Source organism: Xenopus laevis, chromosome 8S (genome assembly GCF_017654675.1).
Source record: "Xenopus laevis strain J_2021 chromosome 8S, Xenopus_laevis_v10.1, whole genome shotgun sequence".
Taxonomy (NCBI): domain Eukaryota; kingdom Metazoa; phylum Chordata; class Amphibia; order Anura; family Pipidae; genus Xenopus; species Xenopus laevis.
In genome coordinates this window covers 60,882,014-60,909,694 of record NC_054386.1, presented here as the reverse complement: position 1 = coordinate 60,909,694, position 27,681 = coordinate 60,882,014, and the positions used below count along the sequence as shown (strand labels likewise).

At 36.0% G+C, this 27,681-nt stretch overlaps 1 long non-coding RNA gene across 1 annotated transcript; it reads left to right on the top strand.

Annotated features, from left to right (window-relative positions):
* The first annotated feature begins 837 nt into the window (after positions 1-837).
* LOC121397731 lies at positions 838-27,496 on the top strand. Its single transcript, XR_005963877.1, has 2 exons — positions 838-1,307; positions 26,431-27,496. It is a non-coding gene; the product is annotated as an uncharacterized LOC121397731 (long non-coding RNA).
* Positions 27,497-27,681: the final 185 nt, after the last annotated feature.

The window sequence follows — 27,681 nt, the reverse complement described above, 5'->3', positions numbered from 1 at the left end:
TACCGGGGGAATAAGAGCTCTGGGGAAAGGGACATTGCATTTTGAACTGTGTGCTTTTTAACCCTTCCAGACAAGTGGGACTGTGATATTATACGAACTGTGTTTGAACAGATAGTTAAAACCTAATAGGGATTTAGGTAGTGTCCCTTATATTCCCATACAGGCGTGACTTTTGTATTAGTTACTACTTTACAGTTTATATAAAGTTAAATATTGTTATCTGCAAAGAGTGTGTGTTTATTATTTCCTAGGGGATTCCTCTGAGGTAAGTTCCTCAGTGCTCCCTAGGTGGAGGCACTGCGCTGTGATTCCTAGTTCCCAGTACTTTTCGACTTGCAAAAGGGACTCAGGGCCCCTGAATTGCCAAAGAAGCTATTATTTAAAGGGACAGTAACCAAATTAGCGTTACATATGTATGGATTATTTTTACTATATTTATATTTACCACTTTACATGGTGGTAAATGTCCTGTAATGCATCTTAAACTGTAATGGTGATCATAACTATATTCACTATTAGCCAGGGTTATCTTTTTTATGTGCTTTTAATGCTATGGTCTGTTTAATAATTAATGAATTGATCATTTGATGAAATACTTTTTGAATTCCGAACAGATTTTGATCATTGCATTTTTCTCAGTACATCTCCAAGTTATTCTTCATTTCAATTCAATTTGACATAGGCATTGCTCCTGCTGTATTGATTTGTTTTTGTTCCTAAAGTCTATTACCTTTTATCAGTGAAGAGACTGCATTTAGATTCTTAAACATGTACATCTGAGAATAAATGTTTGGCTGTGTTTTTTTTTTGTTTCATGAAATATCTGCAAAATCATCAACAACAAAAACAACAACAAATCATAGTTACCAGTCTTGCATTGTTCCGTTAAATCATCATCATCTTCATCATCATTTATTTATATAGCGCCGACAAGATATGCAATGCTTAGTTAAATCTTATCTTATACAGATATTTCAGCTTTTATTAGCCTTTTGGCTGTAGTAGCCTAAACATTCTCTTCCACCTTCCCATGTCTTTGGCAAATTCTGATACTGTTGGACATCAAATGACCATAAGTGTTCACTTTAGCTCATATAATGTATTAAATCCCCCTTTTATTTCATCAGGTAAAAGATTGTGTTTGTCTGAACTGCTGCTAGCAACAGAGCTGGGCCAGGCCGCCAAGGTGCCCTAGGTAACCTGGCCAGTCACAGCGACGACTGGGAGTGCGTGCATGCACAAATTAACACACTGGCGGACAGTCAGGCAGAGAGGGGACGCCCGACTAGGAGTAGGAGGCAGTGAAAGTAAGTGCCTGGTGCCCTCACCAGCTTTGCGCCCTAGGCATGTGCCTACTCTGCATACCCCTAGTCCCAGCCCTGGCTAGCATTCATTTCAAACCTTTTTTATTACAGTTTTATAATTATGCCCATTAAGGTCAATGTGAATGGTTAGAAGCATCTTTGGTGGTCATCATATTTGCACCCTGGTCTGAAGGACACCCTCAAAGCAAACAAGCAGTAAATGAGAATAGAAGTGGTTGGTGGACAAGTATGATTGCCAACACTGAATCAAAATGAAACCAAGAAAGGTATGATGCAACACAAGGGTATTTAAACTTGGTTACACATGGCTGTTCTATATATGGAAAATGTACTGTGGTCTTATACAATTGCCTTCCCAATACAGGAAAAGATTTTGAGACCTACATGGAAAAAATCCCATGTTTAATTTACCCTCCAAGCATGCTGTACTTATTTGCAGTTTTATAATGATAATATTTAAAACATTTATTTATTTATTTAATTATTTGCAACTAAAATTCACACAATTATTCAACCTTTGTCCTGAAAATTCGTTTTTTTTTTCCAACAAGTGTACACACTTGATAAACGGCAACTTTTGTATAAACGTGTCTAATAAAAGGATAATCTGCAGTTTAGCACTGCACCTTTCTTGGTCTGATTCCACCCTATTTCTATGTAATACTTAAATCATTTATAGTGATGGGCGAATATGGACACACAAGTGATGACTCAATAAAATAGTTTGGAAAATTACTGGAGTTCTGGTCCACTTTACATATTATATATCATAATTTGACCTAGCACCCGCCATTGGACTTGGGGTATGAGTGCGGGTACTTTCTGACTCAATATATATATTGAGTTCAGGGGGAGTGGGATCGCCCATTCACTACGGCCACAACACAATAGTACAGTGATCCCCAACAAGTTGCTTGTGAGCAAAATGTTTCTCTCCAACCCCTTGGATGTTGCTGCTAGTGGGCTCAAAGCAGGAGCTTATTTTTTTATGCAAGTTTTGGTTGCATAAAAAACAAGTGTAGGTTTCTACTACACTTTTCCTTTTTCACACCTCACGTGTGGCTACCAACCCCTTTCCTGAACTCTCAGGGCTCTCTTATTTGCTGCACTGTTTTAGTTGTAATTAGTTCTCCAGTGCACCTTCCAGGTACCTGAATAAAGGGGAAATATACCTGTTGCCCAGAACCCACCCCTGGAGTCGTGTGTGTTTGTCTGTGGCACTATCAGAGACCAGTCTCCCAGGCAGGCTTGTCAAAACATTTAGTAGTTTATTGTAGAACTCAAGGATACAACCTCACTGCCTAATGCATTTCTTATCTCTCAGATACTTAATCATGAGCCTATAATTAAGTATCTGAGAGATATGAAACGTGTAAAGCGGTGAGGTTGTATCCTTGAGTTCTACAATAAACTACTAAACTATTATACAGTGGTCCGCTCCCTAAGCTGAGGGTTCAGGGTGGTGCACCTGGACCTTCCTTCATAACTGGTGAGTTCTAAGAGCACCTAAGATTTTTTCTACGTTTTTACTGACTACTATCAAAAATAGCGTGTGATTTATATTCGATTGTATATATTATATATATATATATATATATATATATATATATATATATATATATATATATATATATATATATAATATCTTCAGTATCCGCACTCCAACAACGCAATTGCAGGGGTGCACGGCCTAATATCAATCATATACTCTCAATTTGGAATAAAGCATTCCCAGGCCAGCACTTCCCTTAGTATATCAAGTGATTTTATTTTTCACACATCACAGTGCTCCAACGTTTCGGTCCCTCTTGGGACCGTTTTCCTTGAAAAAGGTCCCAAGAGGGACCGAAACGTTGGAGCACTGTGATGTGTGAAAAATAAAATCACTTGATTTACTAAGGGAAGTGCTGGCCTGGGAATGCTTTATTCCAAATTGAGAGTATATATATATATATATATATATATATATATATATATATATATATATATATATATATATATATATATATATATATATATATATATATATATATATATATATATATATATATGTATATATATGTATATATATATATATATATGTATATATATATATATATATATATATATATATATATCTTTCAGTAGGGCAGCACACCACTTCTTTGTGTGTATCCCCTGGTGCAAGGTAAAGTCATTCCATATGCAATAAATCAGACCAGCAACACCGAGTTTTCTTATTCAAGACAACTGTATTAAAAGGTGCATGTACAAATATAAAAGGTGCATGTACATATATATATATGTAAATTCCAAGGGAAGCCAGCACTCAACCATGAGCCATTCATTAGATCTGTTTCTCTTCTTCTAACTTATATGTAACACAGATCACATAGTTTCCTTTATGTGTAAGATACCAAGTTACTAATTACTAGAGTCAATAATGTTACATATAGGTTTTGTTTTTAGTCTTACTTGATATTATGATACATTTAGGAAATAATTTATTCAATGCATATATGGGTAAGTTTTAACCTCTTTCCACAATGAATTGTAAATGAACTGCAGAGTTTCAGCTTTAATTCAGTGGGTTGAACAAAAAGATGAGGAACTAAAGCCTTTTTTTAACAAAATCACTTAATTTCAGGGGCTCAAAAGTAATTGGACAAATTAAAAAACTGAAAATAAAATGTTCATTTCTAATACTTGGTTGAAAGTCCTTTGCTGGCAATGACAGTCTGAAGTCTTGAACTCATGGACAGATTCTGGGTTTCCTCCTTTTTAATGCTCTGCTAGGCCTTTACTGCAGCGGCTTTCAGTTGCTGTTTGTTTGTGGGACTTTCAGTCCGAAGTTTAGTCTCCAATAAGTGAAATGCATGCTCAGTTGGGTTCAGATCAGGTGACTGACTTGGCCATTCAACAATATTCATCTTGTTTGCTTTAATAAATTGCATTAATAAACTTCTGGGTTGCTTTGGCTGTATGTTTTGGGTCATTGTCCATCTGTATTATGAAACACCTCCCAATCAATTTGACTGCATTTAGCTGGATTTGAGCAGACAGAATGTCTTTGAACACCTCAGAATTAATTCGGCTGCTTCTGTCCTGTGTCACATCATGGATAAACACTAGTGTCCCAGTGCCACTGGCAGCCATGCACACCCAAGCCATCAAACTGCCTCCGCCATGTTTTATAGATGATGTGGTATGCTTTGGATCATGAGCTGTTCCTTCTCCATACTTTTTCCTTGCCATCATTCTGGTAGAGGTTGATCTTATTTTTAGAGAATGTTTTTCCAGAACTGTGCTGACTTTTTTAGATGTTTTTTTTAGCAACATCCATTCTAGCCTTTCTATTTTTGATGCTTATGAGTGCATTGCACCTTGCAATGCACCCACTGTATTTGCTTTAATGCAGTCTTCTCTTTATGGTAGACTTGGATGTCAATATGCTTACCTCCTGGAGAGTGTTTTTCGCTTGTTTGGCTGTTGTGAAGGGGTTTCTCTTCACTATGGAAATGATTCTGCGATCATCCACCACTGTTGTTTTCTGTGGATATCCAGGTCTTTTTGCGTTGTTGAGTTCACCAGTGCTTTCTTTCTTTCTCAGGATGTACCAAACTGTAGATTTTGCCAATCCTAATGTAGCAATTTATCGGATGGGTTTTTCTGTTTTTGCAGCTTAAGGATATCTTGTTTCACCTGCATGGAGAGCTCCTTTGACCGCACCTTTGATTGTAGAATATGTATATATATATATATATATATATATATATATATATATATATATATATATATATATATAAATATAAAACAAGTTAGATATATATATACAATATCAAAACAGGGAGTTGTGGGAGCACTCTAAAGGCTTTAAAGTATATATATATATATATATATATATATATATATATATAAGTATAATAAATGCTATTGCATATGTACCCAAAACAGGGGTTATTTTGTTACAAAGTTATGATCATAAAATTGATAAGCCACCATACCACGTCAAGGTAAACCCCGAATGGCGGTCCCTAACTTGTTTTATATTTTATGTGCATTTTAGCATTACCTGTGATCAATGTCCGTTGAACGCTGTTTTTTCACTGAGGGCTAAATCCTCCCCAGCCAGCAATCAGGCTTTTAAAGGAGAGATATTCCCAAAACAAACGCCCAGTTTTAAAAGCAAAGGATCACCACTAGTTTAAAGGGGGGGGGGTATGGGGTGCTACAACCACTGAAGCTATGCCACAGCTCCTGGCTAAATATACAATATCAAAACAGGGGGGTTGTGGGAGCACTCTAAAGGCTTTAAAGTATATATATATATATAAGTATAATAAATGCTATTGCATATGTACCCAAAACAGGGGTTATTTTGTTACAAAGTTATGATCATAAAATTGATAAGCCACCATACCACGTCAAGGTAAACCCCGAATGGCGGTCCCTAACTTGTTTTATATTTTATGTGCATTTTAGCATTACCTGTAATCAATGTCCGTTGAACGCTGTTTTTTCACTGAGGGCTAAATCCTCCCCAGCCAGCAATCAGGCTTTTAAAGGAGAGATATTCCCAAAACAAACGCCCTGTTTTAAAAGCAAAGGATCACCACTAGTTTAAAGGGGGGGGGGGGTATGGGGTGCTACAACCACTGAAGCTATGCCACAGCTCCTGGCTAAATATACAATATCAAAACAGGGGGGTTGTGGGAGCACTCTAAAGGCTTTAAAGTATATATATATATATATATATATATATATATATATATATATAAGTATAATAAATGCTATTGCATATGTACCCAAAACAGGGGTTATTTTGTTACAAAGTTATGATCATAAAATTGATAAGCCACCATACCACGTCAAGGTAAACCCCGAATGGCGGTCCCTAACTTGTTTTATATTTTATGTGCATTTTAGCATTACCTGTGATCAATGTCCGTTGAACGCTGTTTTTTCACTGAGGGCTAAATCCTCCGCAGCCAGCAATCAGGCTTTTAAAGGAGAGATATTCCCAAAACAAACGCCCAGTTTTAAAAGCATAGGATCACCACTAGTTAAAAGGGGGGGTATGGGGTGCTACAACCACTGAAGCTATGCCACAGCTCCTGGCTAAATATACAATATCAAAACAGGGGGGTTGTGGGAGCACTCTAAAGGCTTTAAAGTATATATATATATATATATAAGTATAATAAATGCTATTGCATATGTGCCCAAAACAGGGGTTATTTTGTTACAAAGTTATGATCATAAAATTGATAAGCCACATACCACGTCAAGGTAAACCCCGAATGGCGGTCCCTAACTTGTTTTATATTTTATGTGCATTTTAGCATTACCTGTAATCAATGTCCGTTGAACGCTGTTTTTTCACTGAGGGCTAAATCCTCCCCAGCCAGCAATCAAGCTTTTAAAGGAGAGATATTCCCAAAACAAACGCCCAATTTTAAAAGCATAGGATCACCACTAGTTAAAAGGGGGGGTATGGGGTGCTACAACCACTGAAGCTATGCCACAGCTCCTGGCTAAATATACAATATCAAAACAGGGGGGTTGTGGGAGCACTCTAAAGGCTTTAAAGTATATATATATATATAAGTATAATAAATGCTATTGCATATGTACCCAAAACAGGGGTTATTTTGTTACAAAGTTATGATCATAAAATTGATAAGCCACCATACCACGTCAAGGTAAACCCCGAATGGCGGTCCCTAACTTGTTTTATATTTATATATATATATATATATATATATATATATATATATATATATATATATATATATATATATATATATATATATATATATATATATATATATATATATTATCCTTATACATGTATTTGAACTTTTAAACCATTTTTTGGTTTACTTTTTTGATATTGTCTAAATTGTGAGAGATGATATTGTCAAATTGTGAGAGATGTTATATTTATGAGCCTAATAAATACATTTAATAATATGTTTAACTAATGGAGACAGTTGTGTTAATCTTATTTAATTTCATAAACTCATTTTTTCAAATTAATTCAGTGGATTTTGTGAAGTCTCAACTGGTATTAAATATAGTACATAAAGAACCCCCTATTGTAAAATATAAAGATATTATAAGTCATTGAGGAGTTCCATGACCATATAAAAAGCACAAGGTTACTTCTAATAGCCTCATACTTTCCAACAAGGGGTACTATATTTATTATAATACACAAGTTTTAATGAGTTATGTGACAAAAATTACAACACTACTCCCCATTTATAACTGATAGCATCACTAGTCACCGTTTATAAGGATATAATTTATACGATTTTTTTGTGTATTATAATGATATAAATTACAGTGTTAGTTGAGAGGAAAAAAATACATACCTTTAAAAATACCATGATAAGTTCTCGATAATTCATATTTAAAGACAATGGCAGTACTTTATAAATAGATACTTTAGTTTAAACCACTTTTTACACCTATTTTTGGTGTACATTACTTTAACTGAACTTTAAATCTATATCCTTATGAGGATTAAACTACAGGTATGTTTTTACCTTTGTGGGAAAATAGACATTAGTGAATGATCACCTTATCTTTTAGGCATGCACCAGCAGCCATATCATTTATTACAAGCTGCTTCTATCTGTGCCTTAATTAACAATGATTGTCGTAGAACATTACATCAAGACATTACAAGACATGATGCTTAAACAGGATTTTTTTGGTATCGGCATAATTTAATTGATAAAAGTTTGTCCATAATATGTCTGTTAATTAAACTTACTGCCTTAACAAACAATTAAATAATTAAATATGTTATTCAGCCGATGTTTCAGCACGGAGTGAAGTAAAGGCAATGTAGAGCTCAACAATTTTCAGTATTTTGTGTGTTTTACACATTGGTTACTGCAATGTTCTTAAACTCCGTATGGTTTGAGCACAGATATTATCTGTCTACCCTCGTTGAATGTCAACTGCTTAACAATTTTTTTCTAAGTAGGTAATGAAAAAAAATTGACTTCACCATCTGGCTTTCTTACATTTTATCAGGTCTTTTTAATTAGGCTTAAATCAATGATCTCCATTTTCCCTAGCTTCTAACTTCTACACTACCATTAAGGCTCAACTAATTTCCTAAGAAGTGTGCTCATGTGGAACTTCAACTGAATATGCATTCCCAACAGGTTCTCTGCGCACCTTACAATACATATGCCGGTGAAAGTCATGTCATGCTTGCCCAGTAGAGCATGTAATCCAATTTTTTCTTTTATTAAGATATGAAAATGGCCATTGCATCATAATAGCAGCCAGGAATCAGAACTGAAATGTAATCTGATATTTATCAATAGCTTTATGTGTATAAAATGATTTTCGTTTTGAGAAATGTCACAGTATGTTTTATGAACATTGTTATTGAGGATGCTCATTTTTGGGGGGTTTGTAACTAAATTGTGGGTACTATGTAATATTTCATGGAATCCCCAAAATCCTTAAAGTACAGGTATGTGCTTTAAAGTAAAACATATCTTCTACAGAAACACAGATATATTGTATGTATAATCTGTTATGCAGAAGACTATTATCCAGAGAGCTCTCAGATCCTGAAGTCATAATTGAGAAGGCAATTGGTTTTTTTTTCTTACTTTCTTTCCTAACTTCTTACTTGACTAAGAAAGCATAACTTCATGTTAGTGTCAACAGTCCTATTGGGCTTTTAAATGTTTAATTATAGTTTAAAGGAATGGTGCTCTATATTATTAAATGTCCCTTATCTAGACCCCAAGCATTCCAGATAATCCCATATCTGATGTTTTTCTCATGATGAAAATATCAATATGCCCAATCATGGTCTGGGACAGATGCAGGTGATGAACTTCCATCCAACCTCTCATGCATGGTCTGCAATAACTTCAGCTTGTTTATATACATGACATGGTGTAGCACCTAGCACAGTATTCAGGTAGAAGGGCAGCTATCAAGGTAGAACAGAAACTGTGTATCTCAACACAATAAACATTCACACTACAAACAAATTTTCTGTGGTGCAAACAATTTTGCCAGAAATACTGCAAAAATGTTTTAAAACTTGCCACTAAAAAGTTTTAAGTTTCCACTCATGGGTAATGTATATATTTGCACTTGCTATTGATAATCATGCACTTAAAAAAAACCCAGGTCAGACCTAAACAAAAACGTACAGTGTAACAAGGGTCTAAAAGTTGCACATATGAAAATGAATTCAGAGTGCTAGGGTAGGGTTAGAACAAAGTAATTCCAATTATTGGAGGGAGCATTCTCTTAATCATGCACATGGGAAATTGTGCATCATGTAAACGTTCCTACCTCATCTGTGCACATTGGTTGCTCACATATTGGGCTGTTTTTTTCTTTTTAACTACTTACTACTTGCTTCTTCAGATATTTGAATTGCAAGGTTTTAGTTTAGAAGAGCTTAGTTGTGTGTTGAATATTTTTAACAGTAAGGTTGAGTGGACTGAAAGTTTGTGTAATAATTTATTGCATCTTGTGAACTATTCCCTTTAAAAAACAGTATTGTGTCTGTGCTTGCAGTTTTTGTTATTATAAATAGGTATAGCTTTTGGAATAGTACTCTGTAAGGAACCAAAATAGCAAAAAGCTAATGTTTTATTATTGAATCCCCAGAAAAAGGTAAGGCAACAGGTAGCATCCAAACTATCTTATAAACATAGTGGGTATGTGTGAAATAGCTTATTATTACCCCTTATTTAATCCCCCCCTTATATTATCACCCAGTACTGCCAGATTCAATTCAGTGAAGAAATAAGTAAATCATGGTTTATCATGTGAATACTCATGGATGAGATTCAATTTGAGGAGAAAAAACTTTTCTCCAAATTCAGTTTGAGTTTTTTTCCCATAGACATAAATAGAGTTTTTGCTTGATAAACGGTGAGATATGTTTTTCAGATTTGAAGTGCATCTCAAATTAAATCTTGTCCATGAGTTTTAAAGTAATAACCCTTTTTCTCACTAAATTGAATCAGAGCTCAATGTGTGATAATGAAGTTATAATTATGTAGTTCCAAATGTGTTCTCTTGAACAATATCTTATTCTTCTCTCTTTACAGTTAGGTCCATAAATATTTGGACAGACAACTTTTTTTCTAATTTTGGTTCTGTACATTATGTCAATGAATTTTAAATGAAACAACTCAGATGCAGTTGAACTGCAGACTTTCATCTTTAATTCAGTGGGTTGAACAAAAAGATTGCAGAAAAACGTGAGGAACTAAAGCCTTTTTTTAAAACAATCATTTCAGGGGCTCAAAAGTAATTGGACAATTGAGTCAAAGGCTATTTCATGGGCAGGTGTGGGCAATTCTTTTGTTATGTCTATCAATGAAGCAGATAAAAGCCCTGGAGTTGATTTGAGGGTTTTTGCTTGTATCTGGAAGATTTTGCTGTGAACAGACAACCTGCGGTCAAAGGAGCTCTCCATGCAGGTGAAACAACCTTAAGCTATCCTTAAGCTGCAAAAACAGAAAAACCCATCCGACCCATTGCTACAATATTAGGAGTGGCAAAATCTACAGTTTGGTACATCCTGAGAAAGAAAGCACTGGTGAACTCAACAATGCAAAACGACCTGGACATCCATGGAAGACAACAATGGTCGATGATAGCAGAATAATTTCCATGGTGAAGAGAAACCCCTTTACAACGGCTAAACAAGTGAACAACACTCTCCAGGAGGTAGGTGTATTGATATCCAAGTCTACCATAAAGAGAAGACTGCATGAAAGTAAATACAGAGGGTGCACTGCACGGTGCAAGCCACTCATAAGCATCAAGAATAGAAAGGCTATAATGGACTTTGCTAAAAAAAAAAAAAACATCTAAAAAAGCCAGCACAGTTCTGGAAAAACATTCTTTGGACAGATGAAACCAAGATCAACCTCCACCAGAATGATGGCAAGAAAAAAGTATGGAGAAGTTGAGGAACAGCTCATGATCCAAAGCATACCACATCATCTGTAAAACATGGTGGAGGCAGTGTGATGGCTTGGGTGTGCATGGCTGCCCGTGGCACTGGGACACTAGTGTGTATGCATGATGTGACAAAGGATAGAAGCAACCAAATGAATTCTGAGGTGTTCAGAGACACTGTCTGCTCAAATCCAGCTAAATGCAGTCAAACTGATTGGGAGGTTTTTCATAATAACCCAAAACATACAGCCAAAGCAACCCGGGAGTTTATTAAAGCAAATAAGTGGAATATTCTTGAATGGCCAAGCCAGTCACCTGATCTGATCTGACTATGTAACTATGTAACCCATTGAATTAAAGCTGAAAGTCTGCAGTTTAACTGCATCCGAGTTGTTTCATTGTGGTAATGTACAGAACCAAAATTAGAAAAAAAAAGTTGTCTGTCCAAATATTTATGGACCTTACTGTATTTTAGGTCTATCACATTTCAAGCTGTTTGCTAAGATAATATACTTATTAGAAGCATAACCACTGTCACTACTGTGCCAACCTTAATTTATATAGAGCAGCAACCGGAAGTTATTAATGTCTTCCTTTTCTACCTCCTAAACACACAGGAAGATCTATCCCAGACATGGGCTTATACAAATATAAATTTTTAGAGCTCTGTTATAATTAGCTATGTGGAAGCAGGTATAAATAGAGGCTGTTTCATGGGTTATAACCATCTACTATTTAATGAAGATGAAGCGATAATAATTCAATAAAGCTTGCTATTTGTTATATTGCCCCTTTTTTAGTGTGCACAAGAGATGTATCAGAGATCCATGGCTCTCATGCCACATTTCATATGTACTATACACTCCTTTGATTTCATACAAATGTGCTAATATAACATGCATTCAGTCATAATTAATGGAAGAACAGCAAGAAAGTAAAGAATAGCAATTTATGTAAAGCACCCAAACCAGGCTAGCACCTTGCGTTTGTTTTGTTGCAAGTTCAAAGTCACAGCTTAGTTGTTATTTGCTCATAAGGAGTACACAAGTCAATTAGTTTTGGCATATGCGAGTTTCCAAACATCAATGTATTATTCAGAAAACGTGTTGCTCATTAAACTTTGGCCCAATATAAGTATTGAGCCCTGACATTAATCGCACATTTTTACAATCGTAATTACTGCCTTCTTTGACAGAACGATCATATTGTTTGTGTCACAACCTTAATTAAAAAGCTCTCACAACATCAGTTCCCTTAATTCTAAATGAGCTGTCAATGCCAAATATTTTAGAAAATGAATACCAACATTTATGTTTAAACAGCAAATGCAGGAGACTGATAAGACCCTTTTCTGGTGATGTTATTTCTATTTTTTTTTTCCACAGTTCAGCCATATGCATAATATATAGTTATTCACATTCTCTAATTGCTTTGCCAACTCAAATGACATATTCTTACTAAGCACAGTACAAATCAGAACAGTTTCCAGTTAGCTGAAAACAGCCAGCACTGTATTTGCGCTTTGTAAAATGATGTCAGTATCTAGTCATTTTTACCTTGGCTAAATGCCATCTATGACTTTCTATGTCCCTCAAACCAAGCTCTTAAATCATGCAGCTAATGCTGGCCAGAATGTTATGACTTTATAACCAATAAAAAAAGTTATGCAGGAATAGCCTCTGACATATTTCTCCAAGAGGCTGTCAAGTCAAGGGTGGTATGGTGTTTCTGGAGGTACTCCAGTATTAATTAGTCAGACATATACTTCTGTATATCATTCCATCCCATTTTAAATCTCTGTGCAACAGTTTAATAAGCTGATATATGGACTTTTATGTACCATAGTGACTCAGGGGTTTTTATAATTCAGTTTAATTTTTTATTCTTAATTAATGCAAATAAGCAGTGAAATTGTTTGGGCGGGTGCCCATACTGTAAGTGTAAGGGGTCTATGAACATAGTCAGTAATTCTAGTTGAGGGCCATAATAATTCTACTGTGGCTATGGAATAAATCATTTATTTGATTTGATCTAGTGCCGAACAGCGGATTTTGTGTCCCTGACATCACTGAGCTTTCTGTTCAGCAACTAGTAAGGACTCCTTCCAAAACTATGTTGGCTCACCCCTCCCATTCTGTAGACTATAGGCAGTGCAGCAGATGTATTCAACTAGGCATGGATAATAAACTGTATTTTTAACCCTCTGCTATTTTTCCTTATTATATAGCCAGCCAACTAACCATCTGTTTACCTGACCTGCCAATTAACAAAGCACAGGGACAATCAGGGACAAAACCTTTCATGCAAGTTTTTGAGAGCAGATGGGTATATGGTGTTGGCATCATGCATTTTCTGGTGTTCCAGGCATCAGCATTAAGGGGTAGGTCTTCAGAGTTCCAAAATATATATTTTTATTGCTGGACAAAATACACTTTTAGCACTTTTGTTAATAAAGCAACGTCCCGCAGATAAAAACTGATCAATCTTTGTTACAATGGGTAAAAATGTAGCAAACTACAAATACATAATAAGATCTATATGTAGACTTCTGCTTACTTTTCATTTGTTCAGAATCAGGGGAAATTGCTCTCTTCACATCTTCCAGTAAATGCAGTAAGGACCTTGTCATTGTTACAAAGATAATCGTTATTCCCTCCTTTATCATTATCAGTACATTAGTAAATCTGTTCCAATTCCCATCATATCATTTCACAACTTTTATTTCAACAAAATAACCTCTGCCACTGAATTTAACCAAGTGTCTAGTGTGCTTAGTGATTTTTTTTTAAAAGAAATTCAGATTTTTTTTCTTTAAAGACATCTGAAGTTGCCACCATAAGCACTGGCATATAGAAAACTAGGCCCTGCAGGGTAATGCATGTTTACAAACAGGCACAACGTAAAAATCAACTATTCCTTTAAGCTTGCTGTTTATTTGGTTTTAAAAACATCCATAAAGAGTTTTATTATTAATGACTGAAATATTAATGTCAAGAATAATGGTTAATCCAGGATAATATCTATCTATCTATATCTATCTATATATATATATATATACACAGTATATATATATATATATATATATATATATATATATATATATATATATATATATATATATATATATATATATATATATATATATATATATATATATATATATATATATATATATATATATATATAAAATATCTATTATTGATAATTCCCTGTCCAGAAAACTGCAATCCAAAGTTAATATCACATTCTGCTCAGTCGCTCAAATTCTAATGCAGCTCTCAAGTGCATAAACCAATAGCAGCCAATCAGATGCTGGTTTTTCATTAAACAAATTTGCATTATGAGACATAGCCAAGGTGAAACCAGGTAAATACCACACCGTTATCCAATACCTTTTATTTGCAGTGGGAGTCAAATATTCAGGTTTAGAAAATAATCCCAATTTATATTAAAATATGGCTGACAATTACTTCAATTACAAATATGAAATTTTGGCTTCCTGTATTAAAATATATTACAACTGGAAACAACGGAGTGTATATTGATGTTACCACACTAAAGAAACGAACAAACAATACATGCAAGTTCTGTGAATTTGTACTGCCTTACATATTTCCATCTTGTTTCATTAATGATTTACTTTTCCGAAACCAGGGATTACTGATCTCTTAAAGAAGAACTAAACCTTAAAAACTAATGTGGCTAAAAATGCCATATTTTACAGTATATAGTGAACTTATTGCACCAGCCTAAAGTTTTAGCTTGTCAATAGCAGCAATGATCCAGGACTTCAACCTTGTCACAGGGATCCTCTTGGAAACTGTCTGTGACCCTCACATGCTCATTGGGCTCTGAGCAGCTGGTGAGAAGCTAAGTTTAGGGGTCGTCACAAATTATCAAGCAGAAAATGAGGTTTGTCTGTAATATAAGCTGATGCTACAGGGCTGATTATTAAATTCTGATGCTAATTGCACAGGTTTCTGTGCTACCATGTAGTAATTATCTGTATTAATCACTAATCAGCCTCATATTGTGACATTTCTATTCTATGTGTACTATTGTGAGTGGGTCCCTAAGCTCAGTAAGTGACAGCAGCACAGAGCATGTGCAGTGAATCAGCAGAAAAGATGGGGAGCTACTGGGGCATCTTTGGAGACACAGATCTTTACTGCTAAAGGGCTGTGGTTCCTTGGGCCTGTACAGCAGCCCAAAACATAATGTACAACATTTCTAGCTCCTTCTTTAGTTAGGCTTTACTTCTCTTTTAATAGATGGTCTAGCATTAATCAATAAGCCACCTCACACGTTCTTTTGTTGTTTCCTGCCTCTCTATCCTAAATCTCTATGCAACTTTTCTTCTTTTCATTTTAGTTTTTATTTCCTTAATCTGTTACCTGTTTAAAACATGGGGGGGAATGTAATTAAAGTCGCAAAGAGAAAAAACATTTGCACCAATAAGAATAAAAATCCACATCTCCCAATGTAATATTGTTCCTTAAACTGTTATTGCATTGCGAATTTTAATTTTTAAGTCTTAAGAAGTGCTTGAAGGTGTCTTAATCTTATGGAGAAAACATAACGACTTTTTCAGTAAGAAGTTTTATTACATTTATTGCTCATTGGTGCAAACTATAGAATTCGCAAATGGTCTTCCACTGTCAGAAGTGGGCGCTAAACAGTTTTTACCAGGGCTGGGCCAAGACGATAGGGTGCCCAAGGCACCCGGTCAGCTATCCCCGCCTTCCAACATGTGAGCATGTGCACTCGCAAGTGCGCATGCACTGTAGGGAATGGAAAGGGCAGTAACAAAGGGGGGGAGTGTGATGAGGGATTGATGGACAGAGGGAGGGAGGGGAGTGACGGACAGAGGGAGGGGAGTGATGGACAGAGGGAGGGTTGGGAGTGATGGACAGAGGGAGGGAGGGAGGGAATGGAAAGGGCAGTAACAAAGGGGGGGAGTGTGATGAGGGATTGATGGACAGAGGGAGGGAGGGGAGTGATAGACAGAGGGAGGGGAGTGACAGACAGAGGGAGGGGAGTGACAGACAGAGGGAGGGAGTGACAGACAGAGGGAGGGGAGTGACAGACAGAGGAAGGAAAGTAACGGACAGCGGGAAGGAGTGACGGACAGAGGGAGGGGAGTGATGGACAGAGGGAGGGAGGGATGGACAGAGAGAGGGGAGTGACGAACAGAGAGAGGGCAGTGACTGACAGAGAGAGAAGGGAGTCACGGACAGAGGGAGGAAGGGGAGTGACAAAATTTTGGCTGCTGTAGGTTTGGATGGGTGAATTTGAGGCATTTCATTTCGGCAAAAATTTTCCGCCACTGAATTGTCGCTGACACCCATTAAAGTCTATGGGCGTCAAAAAAATTTTGTCACGCGGCAACATTTTTTGACGCACATCTTTTTTTTTTTTCTTTTTTTTGACGCATGCTGCCATACAAGTCTATGGGCCTCATTTTCACGGTGAACAAGGTGAAAAAATTTGCCAATACCTAGGTGTAGGCTAATGCATTTGTTAGCAAGCCTCATTATGCATATGTGTAAGCATCTTTGTGTATGTTTTATGCAGGCAAGATCTTACAACATACATCACCTTGGTCTCATGTCAAACACTTGATCAGGTGTTTTTTAATTGATTTAAATGAAAACCAGATCTAGGCATCTCAACTCTGAACAGTCACAGATGTTAAGGGAAATGCTGTACACTACAATCTGAAATAGAGAACCCATTAATAGTTGAATCTGCAAAATCATTTTACAAACTAATGAAGTTGGGCAGCAGACCAAAACACAGCCAATTTACTAAACTCCAAAACATATTGCATATTAATGCATCCTTTCAAACTGTTTTATATATACATATATGTGTATATGTATATATTTTTTTTCTGTATGTAATTTGTCATATAGGGCGCCTTTATATCAATACAGGGCCTGGCCCAAACTTTTTAAGGGAACCTTCCTCAAACAAAAAGGCTTATTATGTATTATTGCCTTTTACATGAAAATTTATTTCTATAGTACACCTCTCTATAAACTCTGTAATATAGTCTGTAGTCTATATACTAACAATATTAGGTCCATCTTTATTCATAATATACAAGGAATTCCACTAACAGCAGTCAATTAACATGTTTCACTTACTTGGCAATTTAGGCTAATGAAAATGGGTGCAGAGGCAATTTAGCGCATACAAATTGTCAGAAAGGAACAATTTGTAGAACCTTAAAGTATATTTTATATGATATCTTTGTTTAGACATACATCCATGTACTCCATAGACTGTTACATAGAGTATATAAAGACATGGGGACTGCATTGCTAATTGGATCTACCTTCTTCTGATTTATTTTATATCAAGTGGTTGGAAAGGTTCCATAACTAACCCCTATCTTCCTATCTCCTTCCTTCTTATACTGTTCATAGGTCACACCCACAATCTAAATGCCATCCCCTCCCCTGGGGTCACAATGTATTCTTCCTATTAAAAATTCCTATTTGCTCCTCCCCTCCACCTCCAAGTACATGTTTTATCTCTCATTCTGGGGACCCTAATGGTTGACTTTATCTGAATTTCCTTTCATTTCCCAACTAATACCTGGTATGAGGGGTATGGTGATTTTGTGGGTTTTTTTCAGCTGTGGAACCAATGGGTTGTCCCTTTTTTGCAGACAGTCTGTCTGTTTAAGTCTGTTAAAGTCATTAATCAAAACATTATGTGTAGTATGAATAATTTTTTTCCTTTTGTTTTAATAGCAATACTTTAATAGTGATTAGTGAACCCATTCACCAGTTATGTAGTTTGTACAAAAATGCAGTCTATGTAATAAAACGCCTTAAAGAAAAATCCCAATGAAATATAATTTAAATGGAGAACATTACATTGCAAAATGCAGTTTTTTTGTTCTTATTTGAGCAAAGTTTTCCAATTTTTGATGAACTGCACTTAATCAGACTCATTCGTGGCTCTACCACTGGTAGAGCACATATAATACTACACATAATACTATAAGCATTCATAGTTGCTATCCATAGTAAAAGTAAGAGCTGATATTTACATAGCCAAATTAGGGTCATATCATTTGAAAGAAACATTTAAGCACAACTAAAGATGTCAGGTTTTTTAAATATCGTACATAGATAAAGAAAAAAATAAAACCCAGTTGCATGTGAGCTCATCGTCTTCTTCAGATTCCAGAACATAAAATGTGTTCTTTTTAATTCGCCATGGTGCTCCAGTCTTGAAATGTAAAATGAGCTGGGTTACAAATAAATTTGTAGACTAAGGAATTGCAGCCACTTTAATTTTGTAGGTTTTATTTTGCATTTAAATTTTCCAACAGTACCGATGGCTAGCCCCCTTGGTTAAGAGAGGAACAGAGGAAAGAAAGTGTAGAGTGAGAGAGAGGGAGAAGAGAGGCTAGCTGGGGGGGGGGTAACCAAAATGAGAACATTACACATTTATTTCTACTGCATCCGCTGCCCTTATGGGTACCGCTAAGGCAATGTGTATATTTCCAGCCATGTTCCCCAGATGGCTTCAAATTTACCAGAGCATCTGTGGGCCTGGTATACCAACTTCTGCTTAGGCAATTGTCATTGATAAGTTTTTTCCAAAAGTTCAATGCAGACGACCCCATGGATTTCCAGTGTAGCAGTATTGCCTTTTTTGCATAAAAAAACAGTTGAATTGCAGCCACTTTTAAGAAATGACTCTGTGCAGGTGTAAAAAGAATTAATCTAAAGCAAACTCATTATATTCCCCTGTATGTTTAAATTAGATAACACAGTTTAGGCAATTGCCATTTCATAGGAATTCAGTCTTTTCCGATTCTGAATCATGCACTGATATCAATTACAGGGAAATGTTCAGCACTAATTTTACAGTTTAGCCCTGCAGCATAAAATCTTTATGTTTAGTGCCACAAATGACATTAGTAGATTTTACTGTACATATTTAAGTACAGGATGTTCTGAAGGTCACATAGTTCAAGGTTCACTATTTCATAAATCCCAATGAAAGCTACTGTAGATGTGATGCAATGCACTCATCACTAAATGTAGCTGAAGCTAAAAGCATATCATATATATATTTGTAGTGCTGCTGATGATATAATGCATGACAAATTTTATCTTTGCATAATGCCTAAATAAAGAATTCTTTTTACCAATATATCACTGTGCAGTATTTTGGACGTTCAGTTGTAAAACTTTTATGCTATTAATCCCTACATGTTTATAGTTCCTGCAGAAGAAACGTAATTCTGGGTAAGAAATCTCAGTAGCAAGATACATGTGTACAGATCTTAAATCTTAAAAATATCTAAAAAATAGCTATGCTATCTTATACCAGTTAGAATTCCAGGCAATGTACTGAAAGTGTTTCTACATGCTAAGTGGAGTAGTACCGCCACTGATTGTACAGCTGACATATAGATAAAACAAACTTTTTATCTAGGCATTTGGTTCGGAAGGATTTGCCCACTAACCCCCTTTACTTTAAAAGAAAGTCATCAGCCTTTTTTCCCTTGACATGAATGCCAGAATATGTTGTTCAATGAAGTGCAAAAGTGTCTTGTGTGACAAAATTATTAATGAACCCCCTTTGCAACAGGATACAAACATCTATATATGCAGAAATGGTACACTAAGTTGGGTTTGGAAATCACGATTGAAGATTGGTCAAATATGGATGAATGCTAAGCTAAGATAACTTGTACCAAACAGATAGAAAACATATAAGGTACTAATGTTCTGGTACCTAACCCCCTCTGTATTGCATAAACTCTTTTCCAACACAACTGAGGCATGTTGGAGAGGTTGTACGATGACAGTAAACCTACAACACTTGTTCTGGGACTGTCCTTTAATACAACCACTATGGGAAGAGATTATGACTTTAATAGAATGTCTAACACATGATGATATACAGCTTAATATACAAACCTTTCTAATGGGGAGACCCCTACTAGAATATCCCCACTTAACACCATAGTAGGTGACCAGGCAGAAATCGTTAATTAGTACACTGGTTCCAAACTCACCCTGAAAAAAACAAATTACTCACAGATACCACAGCCTTTGATGACTTATGTTTAGCTAAAGAGCCCCCAAGGCACACTGTTTTGCAGATTTATCATATAATTCTGAATCCTAAACAGTCACACCTCCCAGGTTTCACAGAAAAGTGGGCAAAAAATCTCAAATGTACAATATCAGATGCAGAGTGTTCCACACGCTTTATGTTGACACATACCATGGCAACCGCTTGTCCAGGAAACAAGCTATAACATTTGCTCACATTGGTATAGGAACCCATCAATTTTCCCTACATCCCCCAACAAATGCTGGAGCTGTAACCTCCAAAAAGGAGATATGATACATATCTGGTGGGATTGCCCCATGATACAAAGGTACAATGAATATAAAAATATAATAGTTGTTTAAGTTTGGCTACTAATAGCTGGTGAACGATAACAATCTGGAACACCCCCTATCAACTTCAATTAAGTAGTAACCTGATTCATAACTTATAATGAATTTTGTTTTGATAGATCCCTTTTTACTAATTCTAAAGAGAAGGATTTAGAAGAGATCAATTCAGACCTGCGACTCCCCTGTTTGTATTGTTTGTATTAGTGTAGTTTGTACCCTGTTAATGTTCATAACACAATGATTATAAGGCATACGAGAAGGGAAACCAGATATTCTAAATATACAATTGTAAAAATATTTACCCATTATGATGCCATTAAGCACCTATGATGTATTCGCTGTTAAGATTTTTTTTTGTTTCTTCCTTTGTTTTTATTTGCTATTTGTTTATGTATTAAGGAAAACCATGATTTAATAAATTAAAACAAAGAATACATTTAAAAAAAATATATTGGCCACCACACAAAATTGTTAAATACTTTACAAAAATGTGTTCTGTATAATGTATCCAATAACAAGGGTCAGAAGTAACACACTGACAGATTCTATGCATAAAGACAACTCTATAATTACAATAGCATGCATAGTAATACCACATTTCAGCATAATGGTTTCTTGGATAAATTACTATTTTGGAATAGAAGACTGACCACTAGAAATCTTTAGGAATCTCAAGACAAATTTAAAACATCAAAGTGTATTAAGTGCATTTTTATCAAATTATTACATTTTTTAAAAACAATTTCCTTTTTCTCTGTTATAATAAAACAGTAGCTCGTACTTGATTGTAAGATATAATTAATCATAACTAGAGGCAAAACAATCCTATTGGGTGTATTTAATGTTTGGATTATTTTTTGGAGATCCAAATTACACAAACATCCCTTATCCAGCAAACCCCAGGCCCCAAGCATTCTGGATAACAGGTCACATACCTTTATGTATTATCACTTACCTTCCAGTCATCACCCTAATTATTTTTATGCTCTTTTAGTCAGAATAATTGGTGTTTACAGCATCAAAAACATACACAAACTTAAATTAATAGTGGTTTAATGCAGTTGACAATGTATTAAAGCCAAACATAAAATTATATTCTATGTTCACTCTTATGTACTATATACGTTAATTTGAAGGTATTATCTATCATACTGTATACTACCTACATTTGGGTAATTTGTTTTTACATGTGTACAGATAATCAAACTGTGAAACATGTACATGTACTGCTCTTTAAATATTACAAATACAGTCATGCAAATACAAATACATTCATGCAAAAAAGTTACCACACCACACAGCCATTTTTGGGACTTTGAACAGATTACTACCATAGACTCCACTATGAATTCTTTGAATACTTCCTTGTACCAGAAGGTGCTTAAGAATAATGCAAGACCATCTGAAAGATGATTGAAGCTCAAATGAAAGCAAATCTTGCAAATAAACTAAAAGATTTAAGTAAATACTGTACATGAAGGGAAGGCTTTGAAATGGAGGGTCCTGGAATGGCCAAGTCAGAGCCTTGATTAAAATCCTACTGTCTAAACACCTCACGAAAAACAATAATGAAAATACCATTTGGCAAAGTAGAAAGCTCAATACTTTTTGCCATCACATATTATATTCATGTATTTTTATTTTTTCGTTACCTTACTGAGATATTTTGACATAAGTATTCCAATATAATAACATTGCACTATGGTTTATATGGGATATTTGATCACTTCTAGTATGGTCTAAAATTTGATATCTGGAAAAAGTTTTACCATAAATGTATACAGTTATTCCCATAAATCTTTGGACAGAGACAACTTTTTTCTAATTGTGGTTCTGTACATTACCACAATGAATTTGAAATTAAATGATTCAGATGCAGTTGAACTGCAGACTTTCAGCTTTAATTCAGTGGGTTGAACAAAAAGATTGCATAAAAATGTGAGGAACTAAAGCCGTATTTTAACACAATCACTTCATTTCAGTTGCTCAAAAGTAATTGGACCATTGACTCAAAGGCTATTTCATGGGCAGGTGTGGGCAATTCCTTTGTTATGTCATTATCAATGAAGCAGATAAAAGTCCTCGAGTTGATTTGAGGGGGGTGCTTGTATGTGGATGATTTTTCTGTGAACAGACAACATGTGTGCCATCACAAGTCTCTCGAAGCATTTCATGATGACTGGGGTTAATGCAACAGGGCGGTAGTCATTCAGGCAGGGTGCCAAAGAAATCTTCAGTAACCTGCCTGAATGACTACCGCCCTGTTGCATTAACCCCAGTCATCATGTAATGCTTTGAGAGACTTGTGATGGCACACATCAAGAGCACCCTCCCCCGCTCACTGGACCCACTACAATTTGCATATCAGCCAAACAGGTCAACTGAGGATGCCATATCTTCTGCACTCCACCTCTCACTAACTCATCTGGACAAGAAAGACAGTTATGTGAGAATGCTGTTCATAGACTTTAGCTCAGCATTCAATACCATCATCCCTCAAAAGCTGAGTGGGAAACTAAGAGAGCTGGGATTGAGTACCACTTTGTGCAATTGGATCTTGGACTTTCTGCCTCAGGCCTCAGTCTGTTCGTATCGGCAACAAGGTTTCCAGCACCATCAGATTGAGCACAGGAGCTCCTCAAGGATGTGTTCTCAGCCCGTTGTTGTACACATTGCTGACACATGACTGCATAGTGAGACACAGCTCGAACCACATCATCAAGTTCGCCGATGACACAACTGTGGTGGGGCTCATCAACCACAACGACGAGTCGGCGTACAGAGATGAGGTTCAGCAGCTGGCAGTCTGGTGCAGTGAGAACAACCTGTCACTGAATGTGGATAAAACGAAAGAGATGATCGTCGACTTCAGGAGAACTCTCCCTGTTCACACACCACTCAACATCAACGGCTCCACAGTAGAGACAGTAAAGAACACCAAATTCCTGGGAGTCCACATCTCTGATGACCTCACCTGGACCACCAACACCGCCTCCATTACCGAAAAGGCTCAGCAGCGTCTTCACTTCCTAAGACAACTGAAACGGGCCAGCCTTCCGCCTCCCACCCTCACAGTGTTCTACAGGGGCACAATAGAGAGCATCCTGACGAGCTGCATCTCCATCTGGTACAGTAGTGCCAGCTCTGCTGACCGGAAAAGTCTAGAGCGGACTGTCAGAGCAGCTGGCAACATCATTGGAGTGGCTCTTCCATCACTGCAGGACATCTTCCACAAGCGCTGTGTAAGAAAGGCCTCCTGCATTGCACTGGACTCCACACACCCCTCACATGGACTGTTCACGCTGCTCCCATCCGGCAGATGCTTTCGCAGTATTTAAGCCCGAAAAACCAGGCTGCGTGAAAGCTTTTTTCCACAAGCAGATCAGATTCAGATTCCTCAACTCACTGCCTGCCCTCCCACTACATTCCAGACACACCTCAACTGTGAACTTAACTTTGTGAACCGTTAATTTATTTGCACAATTCTAAAGGTTTACACATGTATATATCCAATTTCTGCCAATATATTGCACATTTCATGTTTACATATTTATTGTGTATTTTTAAGTGCCTTTTTGTGATATGTACTAGCTGGAGCCACGTCGTCTCGTCTCACTGTATATTTGTATACTGCTGAGATGACAATAAAGTTTACTTTGACTTTGACTTTGACTTTGAACATGCGGTCAAAGGAGCTCTCCATGCAGGTGAAACAAGCCATCCTTAAGCTGCAAAAACAGAAAAAAACATCCAAGAAATTGCTACAATATTAGGAGTGGCAAAATCTAGCGTCTGGTACATCCTGAGAAAGAAAGAAAGCACTGGTGAACTCAGCAACACAAAACGACCTGGACGTCCACGGAACAGTGGTGGATGATCTCAAAATCATTTCCATGGTGAAGAGAAACCCCTTCAGTTTCCCTGAAGGGTCTTCACAACAGCCAAACAAGTGAACAATACTCTCAATATCCAAGTCTACCATAAAGAGAAAACTGCATGAAAGTAAATACAGAAGGTGCACTGCAAGGTGCAAGCCACTCATAAGCATCAAGAATAGAAAGGCTAGATTGGACTTTACTAAAAAAAAATCTAAAACATCCAGCACAGTTCTGGAAAAACATTCTTTGGACAGATGAAACCAAGATCAACCTCTATCAGAATGATGGCAAGAAAAAAAGTATGGAGAAGGCATGGAACAGCTCATGATCCAAAGCATACCATGTCATCTGTAAAGCATGGCGGAGGCAGTGTGATGGTTTGGGCGTACATAACTGCCAGTGGCACTGGGACACTAGTGTTTATCAATGAAATGACACAAAACAGAAGCAGCTGACATATTGTCTGCTCCAATTCAGATAAATGCAGTCAAATTGTTGGGAGGCATTTCATAATGACCCAAAACATGCAGCCAAAGCAACCCAGGAGTTTATTAAAGCAAAGTGGAATATTCTTGAATGGGCAAGTCAGTAAGCTGATCTGGACCCAATTGAGCATGCATTTCACTTGTTGAAGACTAAACTTCGAACAGAAAGGCCTACAAACAAACAGAAACTGAAAGCCACTGCAGTAAAGGCCTGGTAGAGCATTAAAAAGGAGGAAACCCATAATCTGGTGATGTCCATGAGTTCAAGGATTCAGGCTGTCATTGCCAGCAAAAGGTTTTCAACAAAGTACTAGAAATGAAGATTATATTTTCATTTTTTTAATTTGTCTAATTATTGTTGAGCCCCTTAAATGAAGTGATTGTGTTAAAAAAAGGCTTCAGTTCCTCACATTTTTATGCAATCTTTTTGTTCAACCCACTGAATTTAAGCTGAAAGTCTGCAGTTCACCTGCATCTGAGTTGTTTCATTTAAAATCCATTGTGGTAATATACAGAACCAAAATAAAAAAAAAAGTTGTCTCTGTCCAAAGATTTATGGGCCTAACTGTATATGTAATGTCTCTCTTAGCTATCATGTTTAATTTGTTACATGACTTCTAGACCATGTGGAAGAGTGACAGGCCATGTTGCATAGTTCTAGTATCTATTAACTTTGATATTATCACTGTACCATAACTTTGCATTAATTACCCCTTTAAAACATTTATTGATATTGTTTGTTGCAAGTCTAATTCCATCTCTCAAAACCCTTCAAAAATTCAACTACATACTGTATATCACATTCATCAGTATATATATATGTATAATAGCTACAACCTATTTATTGTAATTACTATAAATATGATGATTGATAATAATATTGATGATAATGATGATAATGGTGATGAACGGCTTTACAACAAATGGCTTTTGTTTACATCAAGATATTGTAAATAATTATTTTTTGTGCAATCTATTTCAAAGTTTTTAAAGGAAACCGTTAATTGACTATTAGTTATTGTAAAACAAAAGTAGCCCACTAGCAGGGAAATGTTAATGGCTGTTACTAATAATACAAAAATATTCTAGTAAAAACAAATTTACTCCGCAATTACATTTGTGTAAATGTTCATGTTTATATTTATGTATACTGTATGTATGTATGCATGCTATATTTAAAAAAAAGATAAACTATATATAAATTATATGATGAATGTTATAAGTTTACTACATATTTGTTATTGCATTTTCAATAGCGTTACTACCATGTTTATACACCCCAGTCATCATCCTATTTTAATATAAAATATTTCTTTATTTGTGCACTCATATTTTTTATATCTTTGTTTCTTTGTAGATAACACCACCTTTACTTATGTTCTTCTACTCTTGACTGAATCTTTTTGACTGGCACATTGGCCATGCTTGTTTAAACTCTACCAGACAGAACCAACAGCTGAATTCTCACTTGCTGTACAATGGCTACACATGAGAACTATGAGTGGTGAGGTACACAGACAAAAGCATTCATTACACCAACTTGCTATGCACTTTCATCACCACTGCACTGACTAAAGTGACATTTTGGACTGATGCTTTAAGAGACTATTTCATCATGGGCTAGGGCTAGTCCTTAGTGGTGCTGGATCATCTGGACATTGAATGGACTATGCATCTCCTCTGGATTTTTCCATCTTTATCCTTGAAATTCCTGTATACACATGCATATTACTGTGTGGTTGAGTCCACAGTGATTGTTGCATTTTGTATTTGTCTGGTAGAGCCAATTTTTTGTCCCATTTTTATATATATTTTTTGTTTTCAGCCTGAAGTGCTAGCTTAAGGATTGTGCCTATATTAGAAGAAAAAAAGTGGGAGAATGTAGATATCAGGGTTTTAGATGTAAGGCATATAAGTGTTTATTGTCAAAAAAACAAAAATTATAGAACAGGACAGAATTGCTATGTTGTAGAAGAAGCTCAAGGTTAAAGGCCATTCTGTTGTAGAATGTTTACACAGAACAAGGTATACATCTGTTGTCTCATGATACAAGTACTCCTAGTGCAAGGCCCAGAAAGGCACATATAGTTAGATTTTCGATCATTCAAATCCCACTAATCGCACGATAATTTTGAAGGATTGGTTGGACTTTGCTAAAATCGGTCATTCGGCAAGATAAATCTTTGCATCTATGGGACCATAAGAAATGCCTACTTACAAGGTTGTACTTACTTTTTTAGGCAAAGGTGTTATTTATGTGTTGAAACAGTGATTGAAAGGTCAATTTATCTTACCTTTACCATTATATTACCTTTATCTGTACATACTATTGGAATGTAGATCAAATACTGTCTCATATATCCACATGTACCTTGAGATAAGACATATTCACATGTACCTTGAGATAAAGTGACTTCATTATACTGTATCTATAATGGAATTATTCAATGCAACACTGGTGCTTCTTCAATTAATTCAGGGAGTCTAATAGAGGGTATATTCTACTACATTTACATAACCTAATTTACATTTATTAGATTTATGAGACTGAATTTAAACCCATAGCAGATTTACACATTAATGTATCTTCTACACACTGATGTTATTC